The sequence below is a fragment of the Pseudonaja textilis genome, chromosome 3, assembly GCF_049901715.1.
Source record: "Pseudonaja textilis isolate UNSWEBS1 chromosome 3, rPseTex1.2, whole genome shotgun sequence".
In the NCBI taxonomy this organism is placed as follows: domain Eukaryota; kingdom Metazoa; phylum Chordata; class Lepidosauria; order Squamata; family Elapidae; genus Pseudonaja; species Pseudonaja textilis.
In genome coordinates, this window is record NC_141992.1 from 17,852,223 (window position 1) to 17,878,991 (window position 26,769).

Below are 26,769 nucleotides of genomic sequence, written 5' to 3' on the forward strand. Positions count from 1 at the left end.
TGGTCACTGGGGACATGCTCCCGTAGACTGGATCGGGCTGGTCCACCGTCTGGGCGCCGCTGTCCGTGCTCGGGTTTTCTGGACTGACGGTTGGTGTGTACTGGTCGCCGGGAAGGATGTGGATGTGGGGTTGATGCTGAGACCTCCCGTCGCTTTGTGATTCTGGGTCCCTGTTAGTGTGGGTGCTGAGGCGCCTATGCAGCTGGTCCAGGTGCCTTCTCCAGACCCGGCCGTCCTCCAGTCTGACCCGATACGACCTTGGTCCGGTGATGGCCACGATCTCGCCCGGGATCCACAGGGGGTCACCAGCGAAGTTCCTCGCGAATACTGGCTCCTGTAAGATAAAATGTCTAACCCCCGATGTGGAAGTGAGGGGAGAGTCAGGGCAGTATTGTGGATGAAGTCTGTCCAATACAGTCCTCAGACGCCTGCCCATCAGGAGCTCAGCTGGGGACTTGTTGGTGACTGAACAAGGAGTTGAATGCTGGCTCATCAGGAAACGCGAGAGTTTGTGGTGCCAGTCATCCTTACTGAACCTAGCCAGGGCTTCTTTAGTGGTCCTGGCGGCCCTTTCAGCCAATCCGTTACTGGCAGGATGAAATGGGGCTGTGAAAATGTGGCGGATACCCAGGTTGGCAGCGAAACGGCTGAACTCGGTTGATGCAAACTGCGGGCCATTGTCGGAGACAATGGAGTCGGAGTAGCCCGTGTGTAACAAACAGGCGTGTTAATACGTTGGTGATTGCTTGTGTGGTGGTGCGTGGATAGCTGTGCAACATCAATCCATTTAGAATAGGCATCCACGACCACTAGGAACATCTTCCCATGCAAGGGGCCGGCCAGGTCGATGTGAATTCTGGACCACGGAGCGCTGGCGCTCTCCCATTTAGTAGGGGTGGCAATAGGAGGAGCAGGACGGGATTCCTGGCAAATGTTGCAGGAACTTACCCATCTGACAACGTCCTCGTCGAGGCCTGGCCACCATACGTAGCTGCGTGCTAAGGCCTTCATTCTCACGATGCCAGGGTGTCCCTCGTGCAGTGCCTCCAGGACTCGGGTACGCAGTAATGTCGGGATGACCACTCGAGTGCCCCACAGTAGACAGCCCTGCAAACTGGACAGTTCCTGCATGCGGGTCTTGAAAGGTGAGAATTTGTTTTCAACATTGCCACCCGGCCCCCCTCCTCACCCAGTCGAGCACCTGGGCGGCGTTTGGTCTGCCTTGGTTTTAGCAGCAATGTCAAGGGCAGTGATGGGAAGGTCCAATTGTGTTACCTCGAAAATAGCGTGGACAGGAGCAGGGTCTTCCGCCGGGGCCGGCAAGGGACAGCGGCTGAGAGCGTCAGCGTGGGACAATGTTTTACCTGGCCGGTGTATGAGTCTGTAAGAGTAGGCTGCTAGGAAGAGGGTCCATCTCGTCATCCTAGGGGAAAGGACTTGAGGGGTCTGTTTGTCCCCAGCTAGTAGACCCAGGAGGGGCTTGTGGTCAGTGACCAGCTCGAAAAAATGGCCAAAAAGAAATTCGTGAAATTTTTTCACTGCTGCAACAGCTGCTAGAGCTTCCTTATCGATCTGGCTGTAATTACGCTCTGTTGCGGAGAGCGTTCTGGAGAAAAAGGCAATGGGAGCCTCGGCGCCATTGGGAAGCCTGTGGCTTAATACTGCCCCAATTCCAAAAGGGGATGCGTCTGCTGCCAGCACTAAAGGAAGGTTGGGGTCGAATTGGATAAGTACCGCCTCTGACGTGAGTAGCGATTTCACGGCGTGAAAAGCATGGTCTTCTTTGTGCCCCCAGTGCCAAGGTGACTTTTTATCCAGTAATCTGTGTAGGGGTTCAGCTACTGATGCTTTATGGGGCAAGAAAGACGCGTAAAATTTTAATAGCCCCAAGAAGGCCTGTAGTTCAGTTTTGGAGGTTGGAGTGGGTGCCTCGTGAATTGCCTTAACCTTGGACTCCAGGGGTGAATGCCTGAGGCGTCAATTTTATAACCCAGAAAGTCCACCTGTCTAGTGGCAATGGCGCATTTTTCTTTTTTTCAATTTGAGGCCATGCTGTCTGAACCTCTCTAACACTGCTCGAACTCTCTGGAAGAGTTGGGGTCTGTCCCTGGCCGAGACCAAGATGTCGTCGAAGTAGGGTACTACTCCAGGGAGGCCCTGTAAAATCCGCTCCATGAGGGATTGAAAGATACCTGGGGCAACACTTACGCCAAATTGGAGGCGCTTGCATCTGAAAGCACCCTGTGAGTGACAATGGTCTGGAGTTCCGCTGTTTGGTTGTCAACAGGGAACTGTTGATACGCTTGAGACATGTCCAATTTGGCAAAAATGCTGCCAGGTTCAAAAGTGTGTAATAAATGCTGAATGACGGGCACTGGGTAAGCGCTAACTTGTAGAAACTTATTGATTGTGGTCTTGTAGTCCGAGCAAATTCTCAGGCTACCGTCTTTTTTGAGGGGTGTGACAATGGGCGTCTCCCATTTGGCGAAATCTGTTGGCTCAATGACTCCTTGTTTTAATAGTTTAACTAATTCAGCATCTAGTTTTGGCCGAATAGCGAATGGGACCCTACGCGGTTTTAGCCTGATTGGGACTGCCTGGGGGTCGACTGAGAACGATATTGGGGTACCGTTATAACACCCCAGCTCATCGCTGAATACATCTGAGTAATCAGCGAATAAGGAGTCAGTGTCTGAGGTTGAGACAGCATGGACTCCTGTTAGCCCTAGGCCGAGATGGGGAAACCAATCGAGCCCCAATAAGGTAGGGAGATTGCTGTTAACTACCACTAGTGGTAGGTGACCTTTAAAAGTTCTAAAACTGACAAGGAACTTGCCTCTGCCGATTACAGGAATGGTCCTCCCCTGGTAGTCCTTCAGGCTAAACTGGCACTTCTGGAGCCGGCTAGTTGATAGGCTGGGCTGGAGTCTCTTGAGGGTGTTCCACGAGATAATTGAGAGCGCTGACCCTGTGTCAACCTCCATGCGCACGGTTTACCTTCTAAGTAAACGGAGAGAGATTTTACTAACAGTGTGGCAAGTGTGTTTGGCACGGTGATGTGTGCGACAGTTCAATACTTGCCTCTGCGGCCCCGAGTGTGAGACGGGGGGGTGCCTTTGTGTTGAGCCTTGAGGAGCTGGGCAGACTCTCGCGATGTGCCCCCTTTTATGGCAGTTATTGCAGGTGGCTCCTTTAAACTTGCAGGTGGCCTCAGATGAGATCCACCACAGGCTAGGCACAGGGTGATGTGCTTGGGTGGACCGATGTTTTCTTGTTTGGCTCCTACCTGCGGCCGTCTGTCGTTGGAGAGGCGGTGGACGTCGTTTTCATCACTCAGGGATTCCTCTGCTACCACCTCCTCGGAGTGGACTGGGATTGACGTCAGCTTGGCAGTCGGGCCATGGATTTCGGTGGCTGAGTGCGCTGCCAATTCTGCTGCTAAGGCCTCCTCGACTGCTTGTGCGAGATTGAGGTCTTTTTTCACGAGGAGACGCCTTTGAAGGTGTAGGTCCTTGACCCCGCAGACTAGTTGATCGAGGAGCATGTCCTCCAGGTAGGTTCCAAACCCACAAAGCAATGCTGCTGTTCTGAGAGCGGCCATATACTGATTAATGGTTTCCTTGTCCGCTTGCTTCCTCATACGGAAGGTGAATCTCCTGGCAATCTGTGAGGGCCTGGGAGAATAGTGGTTAGTGAGGATTTCAAGTAGCTCTGACCAAGGAACGTTTTTTAACTCACGTGGAGCCACGAGGGTGTGGCAGTATCGAAGGCGATGGCTCCACAGTAGATTAGGAAATACGATTTTTCCGGTGTTCTCCAGCATCAGCAAGCCCAATTGCATTGATATAATGGTTAAAACGGTTCTTGTATGATTCCCACTTCTCCTCATCCGGTTTGAACGCTGGGAAGACTGGATTGGAGTTCATGGTGATGGGGCCGGTAGAACAACCTGTGGAAAAAATCTCTCTGGGGCAGCAGAAAAAATGTTCTAGTGCCTGTGGCAGGCAAGTGATTTCAGCTCTGGAGAGGCTTTTCGCAATCCTCTCTCTCTCTCTGGGTTAGCCACGTTTGGCCGTCAGCCGTTGGTGGCGTTTAAATTCAGCGCCTGTGTGGGCGTCAGTGACTTGACTATAGCACGTGCTGTGCCTTTTAGGTTTGAAATTCAAATGACAGCCGTTTGAATTTCGCGCCTAAACAATGAGCGGCTGCGGCTCGCAGCGCTTCACTTTCCCTGTAGCTGGGCTAACAAGCGGCTACAGACGCTTCTAACTTTTTCGTTCTGACCGCTCTCTCTGGCTGCGGATCAGTGTTCGCTTCTATTGCTTGCTGGCCGCTTTCTCTGTCAGCGGACCAGCGTTCGCTCTTTTTGTTTGCTCTTTTTGCTTGCTGACCGCTCTCTCTGGCTGCGGATCGGCGGCTAGTGACTCAGCGGTTGCATGGTGCTTCTGGTAGCCATCCCATCCTCGTCGCCAGTGTTAAGTTTGGGAAAAGAGAGGCTGAACCAGAGCATGAGTGCAACAATACTTTATTATAACAATAAAGGGCTGACCGTGCTTGCCACGCCTGGAACTGGCTCGCAGCGATCAGCAACTGGTTGGACCCCGCAGCCTGCTTTTATAGCTGGCTGCTGGGGAGGACCAACCAATGGGTGAAGGGGAAAACGCCCCCACAAAGTGAATGGACCTGAGTGAGAACTCCTAGAGTCCTCAGGACATAACAATCAGGTTGGTCATCTACTGTATGACCACCACAACTTACCAACAACTGGGCAGGCTCTATTACAATCAATAAAGTTGTAAAAAAAGTTGTAAAATCAAGTTGGTCATCCACTGTATGACCCTCACAACTTACCAACAACTAGACAGGCTCTATTACGGTCATAAGCTGAGAACCACCTGTAGTTTTTGCTTCAGTAAACAGTATAAGCCCAGAAGTTAAGGCAACTCATTAATTAGCTTAAGCATGTTCTAAAATGACTATCAGATTTTTTATTGTCCTCTTTAGCTATTGAGCATCGCAAGTAAATATCATAAATAAATTAGTGATGTATGACTGTTTCCAGGCCCTGGGCCTCTTTACATTTCAATGTCATGTAAACAATCCCACTTCCAAAAAGTCAGGCAAAAAATTAATAGGATCAAAATAAAAACCAAAAAGACTCAAAATGTAATTAAAGTTTAATTCAGTTAAGATTAAATAAATTACATGGAGCTAATATGTTTATTCCTCTTGACTTCTTTTCTCATATAAAAATAATTAATAGGTGATAAATTATAGAAGCCTCAGTTAATATGTTGGTGATACTGTGTGGCCCTAGAGCCTTAAACTGTACACACCTGTGCAATATGCAGCTTTGAGGAGTTCAACAGAGGTACACAGAAACCTTTAAACATTTGGCATCTTCCATTCCACAAAAGTCTATAGCCTATATTGGTTAAATGTAAGCATTATTTGTTAGAATATAAAATTAAGAACACTGTGCAATAGTTTACCTATTCTGTTAACAGACTCCTTTCTTGATATCAATATAAAGACTGGCCTTTTCCAATCAATTGGTTGTATTTTCATTCCCCAGATTTACTGACATAGTTGAATTAGATCCTTGACTGATTCATATTCTCTCTCTCTCTCTCTCTCTCTCTCTCTCTCTCTCTCTCTCCATATTTCTGTAGATGTTCATCAATTTCTATGGCCTTCTGACTTGGTATTGATCAATTTCAGCTACAGTACCAGAGTTTCTTGTAAATAAGGAATATATTCTAAGTTATAAGGCTGGCTGATATTCCTTCTGAACAGAATTTCAGTATCCATCTTCTGTTTGATTTTTAAATCAGATTCTATCTATCCTTTAACATAACAAGGTTGAAATTCCTGAGTTCAGAAATCTTTTGGAAGGTTTTCCTGTTTTTCTGGGTCTGATTTCTTTTTCAGTGTCTTTGTGGATTTTTTTTTATTTGTCAATTGCTTACAAGATAATAGGTATAAGTAAAAACATAGTTATGAATACATGGATATATATAAGAAAAATAAAAATAAAAATATAAGAAACAATAGGACAAGGATGGTAGGCACGTTGATGCGCTTATGCACGTCCCCTACAGACCTCTTAGGAAAGGGTTGAGGTCAACAGTAGACAGTCTAAGGTTAAAGTTTTTGGGGTTTGGGGTAAAAACCACAGAGTCAGGCAAAGTATTCCAGACATTGACCATTCTGTTGCTGAAGTCGTATTTCCTGCAATCAAATTTGGTGCGGTTAACCTTGAGATTGTATCTATTGTTTGCTCTTGTATTGTTATGGTTGAAGCTGAAGTATTCATTGACTGGTAGGACATTGCAATGCATGATTTTATATACTATACTTAGATCGGACCGAAGGTGGCGTGGTTCTAGGTTTTCTAGGTCTATACTTTCGAGTCTGGTGGCATAAGGTATTCTGCAACAAGTAGAGGAGTGGAGAACTCTACTTGTGAAATATTTCTGGACTTTCTCAACTGTGTTAATATCAGATATGTAATGTGGGTTCCAGACTGATGAGCTGTATTTGAGTATTGGTCTAGCAAATGCTTTGTATGCTTTAGTTATTAGTGTAATATTACCAGAGAAAAAGCTATGTAAGACTCTACTGCTTATTGTCTCTTCTAACAGCTGACAAAGTTCTTTTCTGAAATCTTTCTTGTCTTTAGGTTCTCTTCTCTTCTTGGGAATTTTTACTGTCTGTTTTGACATTCAGTTTGCTTTCTTGAGGCTTTTTTTTTTTTTGGTCTTTGGCAATCTTTCCACATTCATTCTTTTTTTATACATATAATTTTTTCTTCTAGAAAAAAGATTTATTTTGGCATAAAACAGACATATATATATATATATATATATATATATATATATATATATATATATATATATATATATATATATATATATATATATATATATGTTTTCTGAGGTTCTCATGGTATTTGTATGTGGATCTTTGGTTGTTCGGGTTTTCTCCCACGTAAGATTCGAAGTATCTAGGCAACGTTTCGATGAAGTCTCATTCATCTTCTTCAGGCTTCTGTCTTCGGCTCTGGGCTTCTCAGAGTGATGTGAGATTGCAGCTGCTTCTTCCTTTTAACTGCTAGTGGGGTGTGACTTGATTGGGTGGGGGCTTGGCTGTGTTCTGATTGGGTGGGGTGTGTTCTCATTGGTAGGGGTTTGGCTGTGTTCTGATTGGTTGGGGGTTGGTCGTGTTCTGATTGGTTGGAGGCGTGTTCTGTTCAGGTGGGGCTTGGTTGTGCTCAGGTTAGTCTTAGTTGCTGGGGGATTTGAGTTGGTGAGCTGTGATCTTGCTGTTTGGCTTCAGTTCGTGGTCGTGCTGCATCTTCATAGTGGGTGTCGGTTTGCTTCGTGTATGGCTCGGAGGAGTTTGAAGTGGATAGTGATGTAGCTGCAGTGCGGCTTCTGGTCTGTGGTCGTGTGTCATCTTCTGAGTGGGTGTGAGTCTGTTTTCTACATGGAAGTGTGGTGGTGGCATCTTGTGTGGCTCTCATGGGTGTGGGTCTGGTGTCATTCTTCATGTTAGGTACTCGTCTGTTCATGAGGGCGGGTTTCCAAATGGCTGGAAGGCAGGAGGTGTCATCTTGTTTGTTCATGCTGTGTGGGCGTTTTTCTATCTCTATGGCTTCTCTGATTATTCTGCTGACAGAAGCCTGAAGATGATGTATGAGACTTCATCGAAACGTTGCCTAGATACTTCAAATCTTACGCGGAAGAAAACCCGAACAACCAAAGATCCATATGTATATGTATATGTATATGTATATGTATATGTATGTATGTATGTATATACATATATATATATATATATATATATATATATATATATATATATATATATATATATATATATATATATATGAATACTTGTTTTCTGAGGTTCTCACGGGTATTTGTATGTGGATGTTTGGTTGTTCGGGTTTTCTCGCGTAAGATTTGAAGTATCTAGGCAATGTTTTGATGAAGTCTCATTCATCATCTTCAGGCTTCTGTCCGGCTCTGTGCTTCTCAGAGTGATGAGAAGCACAGAGCCGAAGACAGAAGCCTGAAGATGATGAATGAGACTTCATCAAAACGTTGCCTAGATACTTCGAATCTTACGCGGGAGAAAACCCGAACAACCAAAGATCCACATATATGAATACATATATACATTTTACAGCATATATTGAGCAATGGTTAATTTTTTAAAAAATCTTTATCATTGACGTGATCTGCCTTGTAACAATAACTCCTTCGTTCTTTTAATGTTTTAATTTCTCTATATAGTTTGTGATTAAATGACGTCTTCTGTCATTTCCATAACTTATCCAAATATCAAATATTACCTTTTCTTTAACCACTCATACCAAATGTTCCATATTTCATAATAGTCATTATCCTGTTTATTTTTTAACAATTTGGTTAGGCACCCTAACCAAAGCACCCTAATACATATGTGTGTGTATGTAGATAGATAGATAGATAGATAGATAGATAGATAGATAGATAGATAGATAGATAGATAGATATTTAGATATAATTATTCTATTTTGGACCCTTATTCATCAAGGAGGAAACTGTTGGCTTATGCCCTCACAGAATTAAACAGCAGCACCACAGTGAGCACCAAGGCCCGTGTCCTCCTGTGCAAGAAGCTGTCGCAGGCCTACATCTTATTTCAACAATTCCTCCTTTCTAGGCCTATGAGGTGTTCCTAATTTGGCTAATTCAGAAATAATAATATTTATAACAAAATAATAATAACGATAATAATAATAGGAACAAGAATAAGAATTCAGTATTCTTACATAAGATTATACAAAACTGGGGAGCATTGTTTTAGGGTTCCCTGGCCATTACTGGTTCAGGCCCCTGGGTGTCCCAACTGCCCAACATTTCAGCCTCATTAACAGTAAAATTTAATAAGCAGTCACAATGGCAAGCGGCAGTAGCTCAAGAGCCATGTCAAATTCTCAAAACAAATTGAAGCATTCTAAGTGTATCTCCTAAGCAGCAGAAAAAGATGCTAACAAGTGCCATAAGGTAGTAGAAAAACACATAAAGAAGTTTATGTGGGAGGATGAAGAAAATTCTCAAACCTCATCTCCTCCAGGCCTACTTCGGCTCCAATCCCCCTCTGCAACCACCCCTGAATCTGTCTGTGTAATCCAGATGCAGCACAGCTGCACAAGATCAGGTAGCCCATCTAGATCAGTACAAGTGACTCGAAGTGACTCTGTGGCCACATTGCTCCAACAGCGGCCAGATTCTGTCAAGATGATGACTTACTGGAAAAGATCCCCACAAAGATGTGACTGTGGATGGAATTAGCAATACGCCAATGTATCTCTGTGGAGGTGCAGCATACTGCTCTGAACAACAGAGAGCTCCTTCTGACTGGAATTCCCTATAACTCCGGTCACTAAGCAGGACAGAGCATCCTTACCCTCAGGTATCTCTCCACAGGAATTTCTGTAGTTTCACATATACTCCCGCAAGGTATATAGAAGAAGCAAGGGCTATTGATCGGGTGGAGCCAGAGGACTCCTGCTCCTGTTCTCTTGCTCAAATTCTCAAATTCTAGTTAGATTCGCATCGGCTCACATGAAAAGGTGATGGTTGATGCTACATCTTGATGACTAAAACAATGCCAGCATCATTTTGTTTATAAGAATTCCATGGCATTATCTGTTGAGAAGCCACTTCCCCTCATAAGGATCTCCGTGAGGGTCCAGGGGACATTTATGCCGATTACGGACTTCTTTCTGAGGTTGACTATTGGGCTTCCTTTTTCAGTTGGCAGCCCGCACAGAATTCTAGCAGCACAGTAACAGTGAGCACCAAGGTCTGTGTCTGTCTGGGCAGGAAGCTGTTGATTGCCAGTGACTGCAGGTTCACCCAATTGCAATACAGGTCCTGAAAGGTGTTCTCTATTTGGCCTCACAATTTGATTTCATATTCAGTCATCTAATTATGAGTTTGGTAACAGCACAACAATTTATGTTAGTAGCTGTGCACAGATATAACAAAAATATTATCAATAATAACAATATTAATGATATCAATATTATTATGAATAATAACATAATAACAAATTGAATTTACCAAAAAATGGGGGGAGAGCAAATATCAAGAGGATTCCCTGCCTCTGTTTATATCAGTCCTCTGAACCAGTCAACAGTCCATTAATATCTCATACACATATAGATACATAGATATAGATATCTCACCTTGTGGGCTTTCGGTCAGAATCTTCAAGGGCAACCAAAAATACCCCCAGAGGACAATAAACCAACTCAAAGTAGGTAAAAATGTCCTAGAGAGACCTCTAAGGCAACAAAGGATGCCAAGAGACACCAAAATGCATTAGATGAGCATATCTTAAATTTTTTAAAAAAATGCATGAGGGAGATTGAACAGAAGTCTCAGTCCTCTTCCCCATCCAGGCTGGTCCCAGTTCCAGAGTGCTCACTTCAGCAGCACCTATACTAAAATTGGAATGATACAGAGAAGATTAGCATGGCCCCTGCACAAGGATGACACGCAATTTGTGAAGTGTTCCATATTTCACCTTGCCTCCATCCCTGGATCTCTCAACGCCATCCAGGAGAGCCTCAGAGAGACTGGTTCAGCCCAGGCCTTCAGCAGCGCTACTTGCCTGCCAGACAGTTGTGGGACCACACCAGAATTCCTCCTCCCAGAGGATATCTCTGACAAATTGAAGGCCCGGAGGGACATGGCAACTTGAAGAGGCATCACAGCCGGGGCACAGTAGAAGTTGATGGCTAGGCAATCTCCACAATCTGACCTCAATTCTCACTCGATTTAGTTATTATGCAGAATTGACCTTCATTACTAGCAGGTACCTCCTTCAGGGGAGTATTATATAATCCAGTTACACATTCACATGATGCACAGGATGAGGGAGAACTAGAGACCAGATGGAACAGGTTGAGGAAGGGTCTGCTCACAACAGTGACTGAAATCTGTCAGAGGCGGATCTCCTAAAAAGGGGGGGGCATGTCAAACATTGAAGGCATTAAGCCAGACCACCGACCTTCAGGTCTGTTTAGCCCTCAGACTTTTTTCAAGTCTCTGTTGTTTCAAAAAAACAAAAAACCTACTTCCTGCCTTGATATTCCATTTCCCCTCGGCCCAACAATCGTTACTATAAGGGGGGGTCAGATGATTTAATCTTCTCCCAACCAATAATGTAAGAGGAAGTCATAACTGTCCCACAGAGGTTCTTGGACCTCGTCCAGAAACAAGGGGTCTCTTCAGTGGCGTATACCCCTCTTACAGGATATGATAGCAAATTTTTAATTTGGTTTTCTCATTCTGCTAAATTTCCCATCACCACGATAGTAGATAAAACAATAATGGCAATTGTCATCCTCCTCTACAATTCCAACGGAAGCAGAAGAGGCTCTCAAGTCAAAGGATATACAGGGTTGAGTTGTCCCTGTTAGGGGACATCCACAGTCCATCTGATGTGAGCGCGCCATAAGCAGCTGGGGTCGGCTGTCGAGCCCCCTTATCGCCTTTATTCTAGATTTGTCTCTCCGAAGTTTCTTCCTCAACTCAGTCCCTGTAGGGAGATTATCTCAAATTCCAATATCAGGGCACACAAGGATGCCCCAAAACTCTATTAAATTATCTGCTCAAGCCAGGGCATCTCAGGTTACTCTCGCCTACTGCTATGGCTCAGACATTGGCAAGCAGATATCACACAACTAATGGAAACTTGCTTCCTCCCCAATATAGGGAGATAATTTGGTTGGTGGTGCCCCAACCTATCTCTGATAGAGACTAGAAGCAGAAAATAAGTTCCTCTCTTTTCATAGACCCCAAAATAGTCCTTCCCAGCTTTTTGGAAGGTTCCTTCATTCCCTCTACCAGGGACTTTTTCTCTCCAGACTCCAGGGACTGTCTGGACACATGAATCACCAACACTCAATAGTTTCCGATCTGGAGATAGATACTGAAAGGGAGGGCAGAGCAAAAGAATATCTTGAGAAACATGAAATAGAGGTCTCCGAGGTGCAACATAGGCCTCACAACTGTGCCCCTATTGGTGGAAGGCTCAAGCCTTTCACGGACAGATGGGATGCCTCTACCTCTGTTTCCTGGGTTAGAGGTATCAGAAGATTAGGCCTGGCTATAGAATTTCCATCCTCTCCCTGGAACCTTTGTATTACTTGCCTTCTCTCTGGGGATCCTGTTAAAGGGAGCATGATGGAGACAGCTATTGTTCATTTATTGGAGATCCAGGCAACCAACCTGTGGCACCAGATCAGCAGGGGCAATTTTAGTTTTAAAATGACTTAATTGATCCATAGTTCATAGGAGGCGTAAGATGAGCATACTGAACTCTATACTTCTGAGCTTCAGAAAGGGCAATTTTCTACCCTCCATTGACTTAATGGAGGCCCATCCCCACATTCCAATTAGATGCTCACTTAGCAAAACTCTTGGTTTTTATTATAATACTCAATGTTTTGAATACATTGCACTGTCCTTTGGGTTGTCATCTGCCCAAGGTTCTTATGAAGGTTCTGATGGCTCTGGCTGTTCATCTCAGGGGAACACCTGTTAGACGGCAGTGTTATTTATATGACATTTCATTATTATCTTGTTCATATAAACAGGCAAAGGGGAGGCCTTAGCATCGGTCATCACTAGGAGAGACTTGCAGTCCATCTCTCATCACCCACACATATGCCATTTTCTTGCATGGGGCTACAATCTTACAGCCTCCTGTAGTCAATTGATATCACACGTGGGACCTCAACAAGGTCCTTACTGCACTCAAGAAAACTCCCTTTGAGCCCATGTAGACCATGTGTCTCCATTCCTAATGTACAAGGTGGTTCTCTTGGTTGCTATTATATCGGCCAGTTACATCTTGGATCTAGTAGTTTTGTCAGTTAGACAGGAGCTCTGTATTTTTCACACAAAAAAGTGGTCATTAGTCCAAGATCCATCTTTCACCCATAGATAATTTTGGGTTTCCATAGACCATAGGAACTGATACTCCCGTACATTTGTCTGAAACCAACATAAAATCTGGAACGACAATGCCACAATCTAGATGTAAGGCGAGCTTTCTGCATATATTTCAACTACACGATGTATGTTAGGAAACAAAGGTTCTCTTCATTTCTTTTCAACCACCCACCATTGGGTGCAAGACCCCTTCCTCAATGACCAATAAGTGGCTGAGAGCACAATCCCCAAGTCCTATGAGACACAAGCTCTTCCTGTACCCAGGGGCATCACTGCTCATTCGACCTGGAGCGCTGCGATGTTGACAACATGGGCCACAAGTGCCAATAGCGAAAATTTCCTGCCTTTGACAGGAAAGTGTTACAAAGGGTCCATAGGGACCAAGAAAAGGGGAATCCGAACCAGATGGAAGCCCTCCCGTAGGACATGCCAAGCTTTGGTATGTCCCAAACAACGGATGCTCTGAACAGCTCATCTGGAGAAGGGGTGTTGGTACTTACCTGACACGCCCTTTCTCTGTGAGCTGTGAAGAGCATCCATCCCCAACCTTATTCATCTGGTGGGATGCTATTCCGGCCAAGTATTAGAAAGGGTGAAGGAGAAGAAATATTTCATCACTTCGACTTCGCCAAAACTGGGGACGCTAGGGAGGAGTCCCATGGAGGAGGAGGAGTGTCCTCTCAATTAAAGCCCAGCCTATCAAACGAGCGACGGAAGCATCATCCCAAACAATGGATGCTCTTCACAGCTCACAGAGAAAGGGCATGTCAGGTTAGTACCAATGCCCCTTCCATCCATGATTTAGGCATGTTAGCATTCTTCAAGGCTTCATTGTATAAGTCCACCAATATCTCCTCTATTGTTTCTTGGAATTCCATCTGGGCAGGGCTCTTATTTGCTTTTTTGTGTTCCAATTGCCTTCCTAATTTTTTCTATAGATATTTTATTATTCAAATTTTGTTTCTCTTCATCAGTAATTTTGGGCAAGTTCTTTTCATTCAAGTACTGATCAATAGATTCTTCTGGTATTTCTTCCTGTTTATACAATTTCATAAAAAACTCCTTAGCAATTTCTTTCTTTTCTTAGGTCTGCGTGCATAATTTGCCTTCCTGATCTTAGAGAGCTACAATCGTTCTCTTTTCTTGTTCTTTTTTAATTTTATGAGCTAACCACCTCCCCGGCTTTTTTGTGTTTTCAAAATAATTTTGTTTTGCTAATTTAATTTTTTGGGCCAGATCTTCCTGTACGTTCATCCTTAATAACCTCTTTGATTTGTTTCCAGTTTCTCTGGCTTTCTATCAATGAGGCCTATAACTTCATAGTGGCTGTAAGGATCTCCTGGCCACAGCTTTGCTGTTATAACTAGTCCCTGCCACCACCTGATATCAATAATATAGTCAGTTTGATTTCTGTGTACTCTGGTGAGAATATATATCAGCTATTCTAGTTGTTTGAAGACTATATTAGCAATTAAGAAAAAAAATGGACTGGCAGAAACAGGTGAGTTGTTCTTCCTGTTTCATTACTCTGAAATTATACATCCTACAATGTACATTGTGCCTCCTTCAATTTCCAATTTCTGCATTCCAGACTCTAATCTCATCTTACACACACACACACACACACACACACACACACATACTCCCCCTCTCCCCTCTATCTATCTATCTATCTATCTATCTATCTATCTATCTATCTATCTATCTATCCATCCATCCATCCATCCATCATCTATCTGCATACACACACACTTGAGATACACTTCTAGTATTCTTTGCTCCTCCTTTCCAAAAGTATTTCTCTGCCATGATGAGGCAGCATAGCTGGACTTAAAGGTTTCTAATGGAGGGGTCTCAGTTACAATAGCATATATCAACCTACAGCCCAAGCATTTGAGAGTGAACATATTGCAGCTAAACTAAAGGAAGGTGTTTTGTTTGAGCAATGAGAGGCTGAACCAGAGCATGAGTGCAACAATACTTTATTTTACAATAAAGGGCTGACCGTGCTTGCCAAGCCTGGAACTGGCTCGCAGCAATCAGCAACGGTTGGACCCCGCAGCCTGCTTTTATAGCTGGCTGCTGGGAGAAGCCAACCAATGGGAATGGGGAATAACGCCCAGTAAAGTGAGTGGACCTGGTGAGAACTCCTTGAGTCCTCAGGACATAACACCCCTTCCCCCAGATGCGAACATGCATAGTCCTTGAGGTAGACGGGGGTTTGTGTTGGCGCCCGGGCAGGCGCAACTCCGGGAACATTGTCTGTCTGTTCGGTACCAGTCTGTGATGGTCGAGCCGGCATAGTGTCGCCAACACTTTCTCTGGACTGGGCATCCTCGGGAAACACCGGGTTGGTTACTGGGGTCGAGCTCTCGTGGGTTGGATCTGGCTGGTCAACTCTCTGGGCGCTGTTGTCCGAGTTTGGGCTGACTGGAACGACCGCTGGTGCAGACTGGTCGCTGGAGTGCGATGTGGCTGGGCGGCGGATGAGGCGGTTCCCCTTCGATTGGAGACTCTGGACTCTTGTTGGCAAGGGTGCTGAGGCGCCTTCTAAGCTGGTCAATATGTCTCCTCAGGACACGACCATCCTCCAGCCTGACTCTATACGATCTCGGCCCGGTGATGGCGATGACCTCGCCTGGAATCCAAAGTGGGTCCCGGCGAAATTCCTTGCGAATATCGGTTCCTGTAACAAGAAATGTCTAACCCCGACGTAGAAGCGAGGGGAGAGTCAGGAACAGTATTGTGGGTGCAATCTGTCCAATACAGTCCTCAGGCGCCCGCCCATCAGAAGTTCCGCTGGGGACTTATTGGTGACTGCACAGGGGTTGAGTGTTGGCTCATCAGGAACCGTGAGAGTTTGTGGTGCCAGTCATCCCTGCCAAACCTAGCGAGGGCCTCTTTGGTGGTCCTGATGGCCCGTTCAGCCAACCCATTACTGGCAGGGTGAAATGGGGCTGTGAAAATGTGGCGAATGCCCAGGTTGGCAGCAAAACGGCTGAATTCTACTGATGCGAACTGTGGGCCATTATCGGAGACAATGGAGTCGGGTAGTCCATGTGTAACGAACAGGCGCGTTAACACGTTGGTGATTGCTAGTGTGGTGGTCGTGGATAGCTGCGCCACGTCTATCCATTTGGAATAAGCGTCCCACGACCACTAGGAACATCTTTCCATGCACGGGGCCTGCCAGATCGATATGGATTCTAGACCAAGGGCGTTGGCGCTCTCCCATCTGGTAGGGGTGGCGATGGGGGAGCAGGACGGGATTCCTGGCAAATGCTGCAGGAACTTACCCAATTGACAATGTCCTCGTCTGAGACCCGGCCACCACACGTAGCTGCGTGCTGCGCCTTCATTCTCACAATGCCGGGGTGTCCCTCGTGCAGCGCCTCCAGGACTCGGGTGCAGCGAGGTCGGAATGACCACTCGAGTGCCCACAGTAGACAACCCTGCAAACTGGACAGCTCCTGCATGCGAGTCTTAAAGGGTGCGAATTTGTTATCGACGTTGCATCCCGGCCACCCCCTCCTCACCCAGTCGAGCACCTGGGCGGCGTTTGGTCTGCCTTGGTTTTAGCGGCGATGTCAAGGCGGTGATGGGCAGGTCCAACTGGGTGATTTCAAAAATGGCGTTGACAGGAGCTGGGTCTTCAGCCGGGCGGGTAAGGGGCAGTGACTGAGAGCGTCAGCGTGGGATAGAGTTTTTGCCGGGCGGTGAATAAGTTTGTATGAATAGGCGCTAGGAAAAGTGTCCACCTTGTCATTCTAGGGAAAGGACTTGAGGTGTCTGTTTGTCGCCGGCCAGTAGGCCCAGGAGGGCTTATGGTCGGTGACCAGTTCGAAAAATGGCCAAAAGGAATTCGTGAAACTTTTCACGGCTGCAACAACTGCTAGGGCTTCCTTGTCTATTTGGCTGTAATTTCGCTCCGTGGCGAGAGCGTCCTGGAGAAAAAGCGATGGGGGCCTCGGCGCCATTGGGGAGTCTGTGACTAGGACCGCCCCAATTCCAAAAGGGGATGCGCCTGCTGCCAGTACTAAAGGAAGGTTGGGGTCGGGTGGATGAGCACTGCCTCTGGCGTAAGTAGTGATTTGACGGCGTTAAATGCCTGGTCTTCTTTGTGCCCCCAGTGCCACGGTGACTTTTTGTCTAGTAATCTGTGTAGGGGTTCGGCTACTGAGGCTTTATGGGGCAAGAAGGATGCATAAAAGTTTAGGAGCCCCAAGAAAGCTTGTAGCTCCGTTTGGAGGTTGGTGTGGGAGCTTCGTGGATCGCCCTAACCTTGGACTCCAGGGGGTGAATGCCAGAGGCGTCAATTTTATAACCCAGAAAGTCCACTGTTAAGTTTGAGCAATGAGAGGCTGAACCAGAGCATGAGTGCAACAGTACTTTATTTACAAATAAAGGGCTGACCGTGCTTGCCAAGCCTGGAACTGGCTCGCAGCAATCAGCAGCCAGTTGGACCCCGCAGCCTGCTTTTATAGCTGGCTGCTGGGAGAACTGACCAATGGGAATGGGGAAATAACACCCACACAAGTGAGTGGACCAGAGTGAGAACTCCTTGAGTCCTCAGGACATAACACCCCTTCCCCCAGATGCGGAACACGCATAGTCCTTGAGGTAGATGGGGGTTTGTGTTGGCGCCGGAGCGGCGCAACTGAGAACATTGTCTGACTGTTCGGCATCAGTCTGTGACGGTTGAGCTGGCATAGTGTCACCAACACTCTCTCTGGACTGGGCATCCTCGGAAACCACCGGGTTGGTTTCTGGAGTCAAACTCTCGTGGGTTGGATCCGGTTGATCAACTCTCTGGGCGCTGTTGTCCGGGTTTGGGCTGACCGGAGCGACCGCTGGTGCAGACTGGTCACTGGGTGCGATGTGGCTGGGTGGCGGATGGGACGGTTCCCCTTCGACTGGAGACTCTGGATCCTTGTTTGCGAGGTTGCTGAGGCGCCTTCTGAGTTGGTCTATGTGTCTCCTCCAGACGCGACCGTCCTCCAGCCTGACTCTATATGATCTCGGCCCGGTGACGGCGATGACTTCGCCCGGAATCCAAAGTGGGTCCCCAGCGAAATTCCTGGCGAATATCGGCTCCTGTAACATAAAATGTCTAACCCCGAAGTGGAAGCGAGGGGAGAGTCAGGCAGTATTGTGGGTGCAGTCTATCCAATACAGTCCTCAGGCGTCGCCCATCAGAAGTTCCGCTGGGGACTTATTGGTGGCTGCACAGGGGTTGAGTGCTGGCTCATCAGGAACCGTGAGAGTTTGTGGTGCCAGTCATCTCTGCCAAACCTAGTGAGGGCCTCTTTGGTGGTCCTGACGGCCCTTTCAGCCAACCCATTACTCGCAGGGTGGAATGGGGCTGTTAAAATGTGGCGAATGCCTAGGTTGGCTGCAAACGGCTGAATTCTACTGATGCGAACTGTGGGCCATTATCGGAGACCAAGGAGTCGGGTAGTCCATGGGTAACGAACAGGCGTGTTAACACGTTGGTGATTGCTAGTGTGGTTGTCGTGGATAGCTGCGCCACATCTATCCACTTGGAATAAGCGTCCACGACCACTAGGAACATCTTTCCATGCATCGGGCCGGCCAGATCGATATGGATTCTAGACCAAGGGCGCTGGCGCTCCCATCTGGTAGGGGTGGCGATGGGGGAGCAGGACGGGATTCCTGGCAAATGCTGCAGGAACTTACCCAATTGACAATGTCCTCGTCTAGACCCGGCCACCATACGTAGCTGCGTGCCAACGCCTTCATTCTCACAATGCCGGGGTGTCCCTCGTGCAACGCCTCCAGGACTCGGAGTGCGCAGCGAGGTCGGAATGATCACTCAGTGCCCCACAGTAGACAACCCTGCAAACTGGACAGCTCCTGCATGCGAGTCTTAAAGGGTGCGAATTTGTTATCAACATTGCCTCCCGGCCACCCCCTCCTCACCCAGTCGAGCACCTGGGCGAGCGTTTGGTCTGCCTTGGTTTTGGCGGCGATGTCAAGGGCGGTGATGGGCAGGTCCAACTGGGTGATTTCAAAAATGGCATTGACAGGAGCTGGGTCTTCAGCCGGAGCGGGTAAGGGGCAGCGACTGAGTGCGTCAGCGTGGGATAGAGTTTTGCCCGGGCGGTGGATAAGTTTGTATGAGTAGGCCGCTAGAAAAAGCGTCCACCGTGTCATCCGAGGAGAGGACTTGAGGTGTCTGTTTGTCGCCGGCCAGTAGGCCCAGGAGGGGTTTATGGTCGGTGACCAGTTGAAGAAGTGGCGAAAAGAATTCGTGAAACTTTTCACGGCTGCAACAGCTGCTAGGGCTTCCTTGTCTATTTGGCTGTAATTTGGCTCCATGGCCGAGAGCGTCCTGGAGAAAAAGCGATGGGGCCTCGGCGCCATTGGCGAGTCGGTGACTAAGGACCGCCCCAATTCCAAAAGGGGATGCGTCTGCTGCCAGTACTAAAGGAAGGTTGGGGTCGAATTGGATGAGCACTGCCTCTGGCGTAAGTAGTGATTTGACGGCGTTAAACGCCTGGTCTTCTTTGTGCCCCCAGTGCCACGGTGACTTTTTGTCTAGTAATCTGTGTAGGGGTTCGGCTACTGAGGCTTTATGGGGCAAGAAGGATGCATAAAAGTTTAGGAGTCCCAAGAAAGCTTGTAGCTCCGTTTTGGAGGTTGGTGTGGGAGCTTCGTGGATCGCCCTGACCTTGGACTCCAGGGGGTGAATGCCAGAGGCGTCAATTTTATAACCCAGAAAGTCCACCTGTCTAGTGGCAATGGCGCATTTTTTCTTTTTTAACTTGAGGCCATGCTGTCTGAACCTCTCTAACACTGCTCGCACTCTCTGGAAGAGTTGGGGTCTGTCCCTGGCCAGACCAAGATGTCGTCCGAAGTAGGGTACTACACCAGGAGGCCCTGTAAAATCCGCTCCATGAGGGATTGAAAAATGCCGGGGCAACACTTACGCCAAATTAGAGACGCTTGCATCGGAAGGCACCCTGTGAGTGACGATGGTCTGAAGTTCCGCTGTTTGGTTATCAACAGGAACTGTTGATATGCTTGAGACATGTCCAATTTAGCAAAAAATACTGCCCGGTTCGAATGTATGCAATAAATGCTGAATGACGGGCACGGGATAGGCGCTAACTTGTAAATATTTATTGATTGTTGTCTTGTAGTCCGAGCAAATTCTCAGGCTACCATCTTTTTGAGGGGTGTGACAATGGGCGTCTCCCACTTGGCGAAATCTGTTGGCTCAATGACCCCTTGTTTTAGTAGTTTATCCAATTCAGCGTCTAGTTTTGGTCGAATAGCAAATGGAACTCTCCGTGGTTTTAATCTGATTGGGACTGCCTGGGGGTCAACAGTGAGCGAGATGGGGTTCCATTATAACACCCAGCTCCTCGCTGAACACATCTGCGTAGTCAGCGAATAAGGAGTCAGTGTCTGAGGTTGAGACAGCATGGACTCCTGTTAACCCTAGGCCGAGGTGGGGAAACCAATCGAGCCCCAATAAGGTGGGTAGATTGCCGTTAACTACCACTAGAGGTAGGTGGCCTTTAAAAGCTCTAAAACTGACAAAGAACTTGCCTCTGCCGATCACGGGAATGGCCTTCCCCTGGTAGTCCTTCAGACCGAACTGGCATCTCTGAAGCCGGGTAGTAGATAGGCTGGGGTGGAGTCTCTTGAGGGTGTTCCACGAGATTATTGAGAGCACTGACCCTGTGTCAACCTCCATGTGGCACGGTTTACCTTCTAGGGAAACGGAGAGAGAAATTTTACTAACAGTGTGGCAAGTACGCCTGGCAAGGCGGTGCGTGCGACAGTTTAATACTTGCCTCTGTGGTCCCGAGTGCGAGGACGGGGTCTGTGTGCAGCGCTTTGGGGGCTTGGCAGACTCTCGCAATGTGCCCCCTCTTATGGCAGTTGTTGCAAAGCGGCTCCTTTAAACTTGCAGGTGGCCCTTTGATGTGATCCCCACAGGCTAGGCACAGAGTGATGTGCTTGGGTGGACCGGTGTATTCTTGTTTGGCCCCTACCTGCGACCGTCTGTCATTGGTGAGGCGATGGACATCGTTCTCATCGTTGTGGGCTTCCTCCGCTTCCACCTCTTGGACTGGGAACGATGCTAGCTTGGCGCTTGGGCCCTGAATTTCGGTGGCTGAGTTCGTTGCTAGCTCGGCTGCTAGGGCCTCCTCTACCGCTTGCGCGAGGTTGAGGTCTTTTTGGCTAGCAGTCGCCTCTGTAGGTTGAGATCCTTGACCCCACAAACTAATTGATCGAGGAGCATGTCCTCCAGGTATGTTCCAAACCCGCAGTGCAGGGCTGCTGTTCTGAGGGCGGCCATATATTGGTTGATGGTCTCCTTACTTGATTGCTTCCTTATTCGGAACGTGAACCTCCTGGCGATTTGTGAAGGCCTGGGAGCGTAGTGGTTTGTGAGGATCTCAAGCAACTCGGACCACGGGCGTTTTTCAATTCTCTCGGCGCCACGAGTGCTGCAGCGGTATCGTAAACGGTGGCTCCGCAGTAGATTAGGAAATAGGATTTTTCCGATGCTCTCCGCATCCGACAGGCCACCGCATCGATGTAATGATTGAAACGGTTCTTATCGATTCCCACTTCTCTTCGTCTGGTTTAAACGCCGGAATACTGGATTGGAACTCATGGTGCTGGAACGGCTGGGCTACCTGTGGAAAAAATCTCTCTGGGACTACGGCGCTCGTGAGTTACTAGTGATATCAGCTCTGGAGAGGTTTTTGCTACCCTCTCTTTCTCTCTCTGGGTTACCACGTTGGCTGCTAGCCGTTGGAGTGTCTTGATTCGCGCCAAAAAGTGGGCGTTAGTGACTCTCTACAGCGCTGTGCTGTGATTCCTACTGGCTCGAAATTCAAATGACACCCGTTTGAATTTCGCGCCAAATGCAGAGCGGCTGCGGCTCAGCGCTTTACTTTCCCGTGAAGCGGGGCTAACAAGCGGCTACAGAGCGCTTCTAACTATTTGACTCAGACCGCTTTCTCTGGCTGCGGATCTGCGTTTGCTCTTTTTGATCGCTCGTTTCGTTAGCTGACCGCTCTCTCTGGCTGCAGATCAGCGTTTCCCCTGTTGCCAACCGATCGCTCTCTCTGGGCTGTGGATCGGTGGCTAGTGACTCAGCGTTTGCAAGGTGCTTCTGGTAGCCATCCCATCCTCGTCGCCAGTGTTTTCTTTGAGCAATGAGAGGCTGAACCAGAGCATGAGTGCAACAATACTTTATTTTACAATAAAGGGCTGACCGTGCTTGCCAAGCCTGGAACTGGCTCGCAGCAATCAGCAACCGGTTGGACCCCGCAGCCTGCTTTTATAGCTGGCTGCTGGGGAGAGCCAACCAATGGGAATGGGGGAATAACGCCCACGTAAAGTGAGTGGACCTGAGTGAGAACTCCTTGAGTCCTCAGGACATAACAGAAGGTGTAATTATTCTCAGTAGTTTTCACATTTATAAATATACTTATTTTTCATAGAATTCTGTTATTTTGATTTAATAATAATAGGAGCAGAAGTCAATTTCTCAGTCAATGCCCCATTAGGTTTGATTCTATTGTATTTGGGGCTGCCCTTGAAAAGCATTTGGAAATTTCAATTGATGCACCATGTGGTTGCACTGCCCCAAGTCACTGTATCAGTGAGTTGGACAGCATAGAAATTTAAATATATAAATAATAAAGGGTGTCAGATATTTGGCACATCTGACAGTTTGCCACTGCTTTGTGAGCTGCATTGGTTCCCAGTGTGTTTCTGGGTGCAATTCGAAGTTATAGTTATCACCTTTAAAGTCTTTCAGGTCTTGGGGGATGGGATACCTAAGGGACCATCTTCTCCCAGTTATGTCTACCTAATCTAATCTATCTGGTCAAGCAGATTCAGCATGTTATAGGTCCTGTCAGCCAAGGAATGTTGGTTGGATCCAGGAGACATGCCTTATCTGCCTTAAATCATGCCCTCTGGAATATTCTCCATTCAATTATTGTGATGACTCCTCCAAATACTTCCCCAAATATCCCTACAGATATCAAGAGTTTTGGTGAAGGGAATTGCTGGGGATTATTAATAAACCCACTAAACCACCATTAAGGGTGTGTTTGTATGAGTGGGACAGCACATATATGAGGATAATCCCTGTTGGGCTTTTATAAGGCTGTGAAAACTTGGTTGTGTGCCCAGCCTGAAGTGTGTTAAGAGCTGCATTCAATAGCTTTACTTGGTACCATTGATACTCATTTTATACTGTTTTAATTGTTTTTTCTTATGATGTATGCATGCCCCCTAGAGTCACTTGAGATGAGTACTGTAGAAATAAAATCAAATAAAATTTCAAAGAAAGCAAGAGCTGTGTCATTTCTTCCAGCCCCTCTGTGTTCATTATAGAAAAAGCTTTTAATTATTTTCTTGGTTATGGACATAGTAAGGAGGATAAACTGCCACAGTAATTAACTGCAGTTTCTTGGCTTCTGCCAATTGATGAAGCCTGCAGGTGTCAGCAGATATTTGATAATTATTTCTGATGGCAGACTGTATGACTTTCCAACCTTTGCTCCTGACAATGCAAATGTAAAGACTAGCCCTGAAGTCCAGAAAAAGGGGACCTCAAATACTCTTAAGCTTTGAAGTGAACTTCTCTTGCATTGCTCTGGGTTTTTCCATGAACTTTCTCTTTTAAAATTCCACACCACCAACCAATATTAAGAGTTGTAACCCCAAGAATTTCTTAACATTATTTGGTTCTCATATCTTGGGAAGAGGGTTATAGTTGATCTGAACTTTGCCTCATTTAAGGAGTGATTCCACTCTTAAATTAATGAGGACAAGAGATTTCCTAAAGGCATGCAAATTGGATCCTATCTGGTACATTGTGGCATTAAGTGGAGCTATGTTCCTGCAGAAATGCAGAGATGAAGACATAGCAATAGCACTTACACTTATGTACTACTCCATAGTGCTTTACAGCACTCTCTAAATCAGGGGCGTCAAACCCAGGGAGTTTGTCAGCCCTGCTTTAAAAGGTTTACACTCAACTTATTGCCCCCAACAGTACGGGTCCTAATTTTAACCAACTTCAGAAGGATGGAAGACTGTTAACCTCAAGTCCTGTCAGGATCAAATTCCAGGCTGTGGGCAGAGTTAGCCTGCTGTACTGCATTCTAAGCACTGTGCTACCAGGTCTTATATAAGTTTTGGATTTTTGCTGAATTCCAACTTGTTTAGAAATACCCTTTCTGTTAAATGACTGGTAGAAAAAAATAGCACGTGAACAATGCAGGCTGGAGTGAACAACTTTTTTTAGCTACCTAAGGGTTTCCATGACATGCTAAAAGTAGGCTAATATCCCTTTCTTAACTTTAATCTTTTTAACCTCCCTTTTTATTTTATTAATTTTATATGTAAATATACATGAATGAATGAATGAATTCTTTATTGGCCAAGTGTGATTAGACACACAAGGAATTTGTCTTGGTGCATATGCTGCATTAGTTATGCATAAAATTACATAACTAAATAGCCTGCTTTTGCTTATTATATTCGTTGCATAATATTTATGGGAAGTTCTGATTGATATGAAAAAGGCAAAAATAAATTTAAAAAGTTAGCATGGCTTCACACATTTGAAATACTTTATATTTTTCTTTTATCCATTCACAGACTGGTTGGCTTTGAATTTAGATGAAGATAACCTTGCTACCAGCTATAAATATTTCTTAAAAAGAATGCCTTTGAGAAGGAAAAAAAATCTTGCCCACCTGTTTTTACTCCTACACTTTTAAATACATGAAAAAAATAGCTTGAAATGTATTCCATGCTAAATACGGTTAAGTGATCAATTAAGGTTTCCTGTTTTTTAAAAGCTAAGCTAAAAGTGTGCTGTTAAAAACATGACACAATGAACCCACTTATTCAACTCATGTGAATTACTTCTTTCCTAGCAATTATTGGTCAAGGCATAGCCAGAGAAATGTCTGGTGTGATGACCAAATGTTCTACTATCATTAATATTTCATAGAGCTATTATTAATAACTCAGAACGGATTTGTGAAAAATGTTTATTAAATATCTAATGCTCAGTTAAATGTACCCTCCAGTGAAATGCTTCACAGATCAAAGGCTGCAGTGTTTCCTCTTGAGAAAACAGATAGTTAACTTATTTCTGGAAATATATATGAATTTTCAGGGGGCTTTTCCCCCTACCAAGCATCCCTGCTTAATTATTTTGGGAATAAATCTTTTCCACCAGCCACCATGTCATGAGCTGTTCTCATGGGTGTGGGTCTGGTGTCATTCTTCATGTTAGGTATTCGTCTGTTCATGAGGGCGGGTTTCCAAATGGCTGGTAGGCGCGTTTCCAAATGGCTGCTGTGTGGGCGTTTTTCTATCTCTATGGCTTCTCTGATTATTCTGTTATTGAAGTGTTCAGTTTTGGCGATAGTTCTGGTATTTTTAAAGTCAATCTCATGTCCTGTGGCTTTGAGGTGTTGGACCAGGTAAGAGGTCAGTTCTTCTTTTTTGATTGAGTTCTTGTGAGGGCCACACAAGATGCTATCACCACACTTCCATGTAGAAAGCAGACTCACACCCACACAGAAGATGAGACATGACCACAGACCAGAAGCTGCACCGCAGCTACATCATTACTCGCTTCAAACCCCTCCGACCCATACATGAAGCGAACTGACACCCACCATGAAGATGCGGCATGACCATGAACTCGAAGCCAAACAGCAGGATCACAGCTCACCAGCTCAAATCCCCCAGCAACTAAGACAAACCTGAGCACAACCAAGCCCCCACCTGAACAGAACACACCCCCAGCCAATCAGAATACAGCCAACCCCCCAACCAATCAGAACACATCCAAACACCCACCAATGAGAACACACCCACCCAATCAGAACACAGCCAAGCCCCCACCCAATCAAGTCACACCCCACTAGCAGTTAAAAGAAAGAAGCAGCTGCAAGCTCACATTACTCTGAAGAAGCACAGAGCTGAAGACACAAGCCTGAAGATGATGAATGAGACTTCATCAAAACGTTGCCTAGATACTTCCAATTTTACGTGGGAGAAAACCGAATAACCAAAGATCCACATACAAATACCATGAGAACCTCAGAAAACATATATATATATATATGTATATGTATATGTATATGTATGTGTATGTGTATGTGTATGTGTGTGTGTGTGTATATATATATATTTCTGAGGTTCTCGCGGGTATTTGTATGTGGATCTTTGGTTGTTCGGGTTTTCTCCCGCGTAAGATTCGAAGTATCTAGGCAACGTTTCGATGAAGTCTCATTCATCATCTTCAGGCTTCTGTCTTTGGCTCTTGCTTCTCAGAGTGATGTGAGATTGCAGCTGCTTCTTCCTTTTAACTGCTAGTGGGGTGGGACTTGATTGGGTGGGGGCTTGGCTGTGTTCTGATTGGGTGGGGTGTGTTCTCATTGGTAGGGGTTTGGCTGTGTTCTGATTGGTTGGGGGTTGGCCATGTTCTGATTGGTTGGAGGCGTGTTCTGTTCAGGTGGGGGCTTGGTTGTGCTAGGTTAGTCTTAGTTGCTGGGGGATTTGAGTTGGTGAGCTGTGATCTTGCTGTTTGGCTTCGAGTTCGTGGTCGTGCTGCATCTTCATAGTGGGTGTCGGTTTGCTTCATGTATGGCTCGGAGGGGTTTGAAGTGGGTAGTGATGCAGCTGCAGTGCAACTTCTGGTCCATGGTCGTGTCTCATCTCCTGA

General features: G+C 46.3%; 1 non-coding gene across 1 annotated transcript; it reads left to right on the forward strand.

The window, feature by feature from the left end:
- Positions 1-10,477: 10,477 nt before the first annotated feature.
- Positions 10,478-10,583, forward strand: LOC113453128 (U6 spliceosomal RNA). Its single transcript, XR_003376243.1, has one exon. It is a non-coding gene; the product is annotated as a U6 spliceosomal RNA (small nuclear RNA).
- The last annotated feature ends 16,186 nt before the right edge of the window (positions 10,584-26,769 follow it).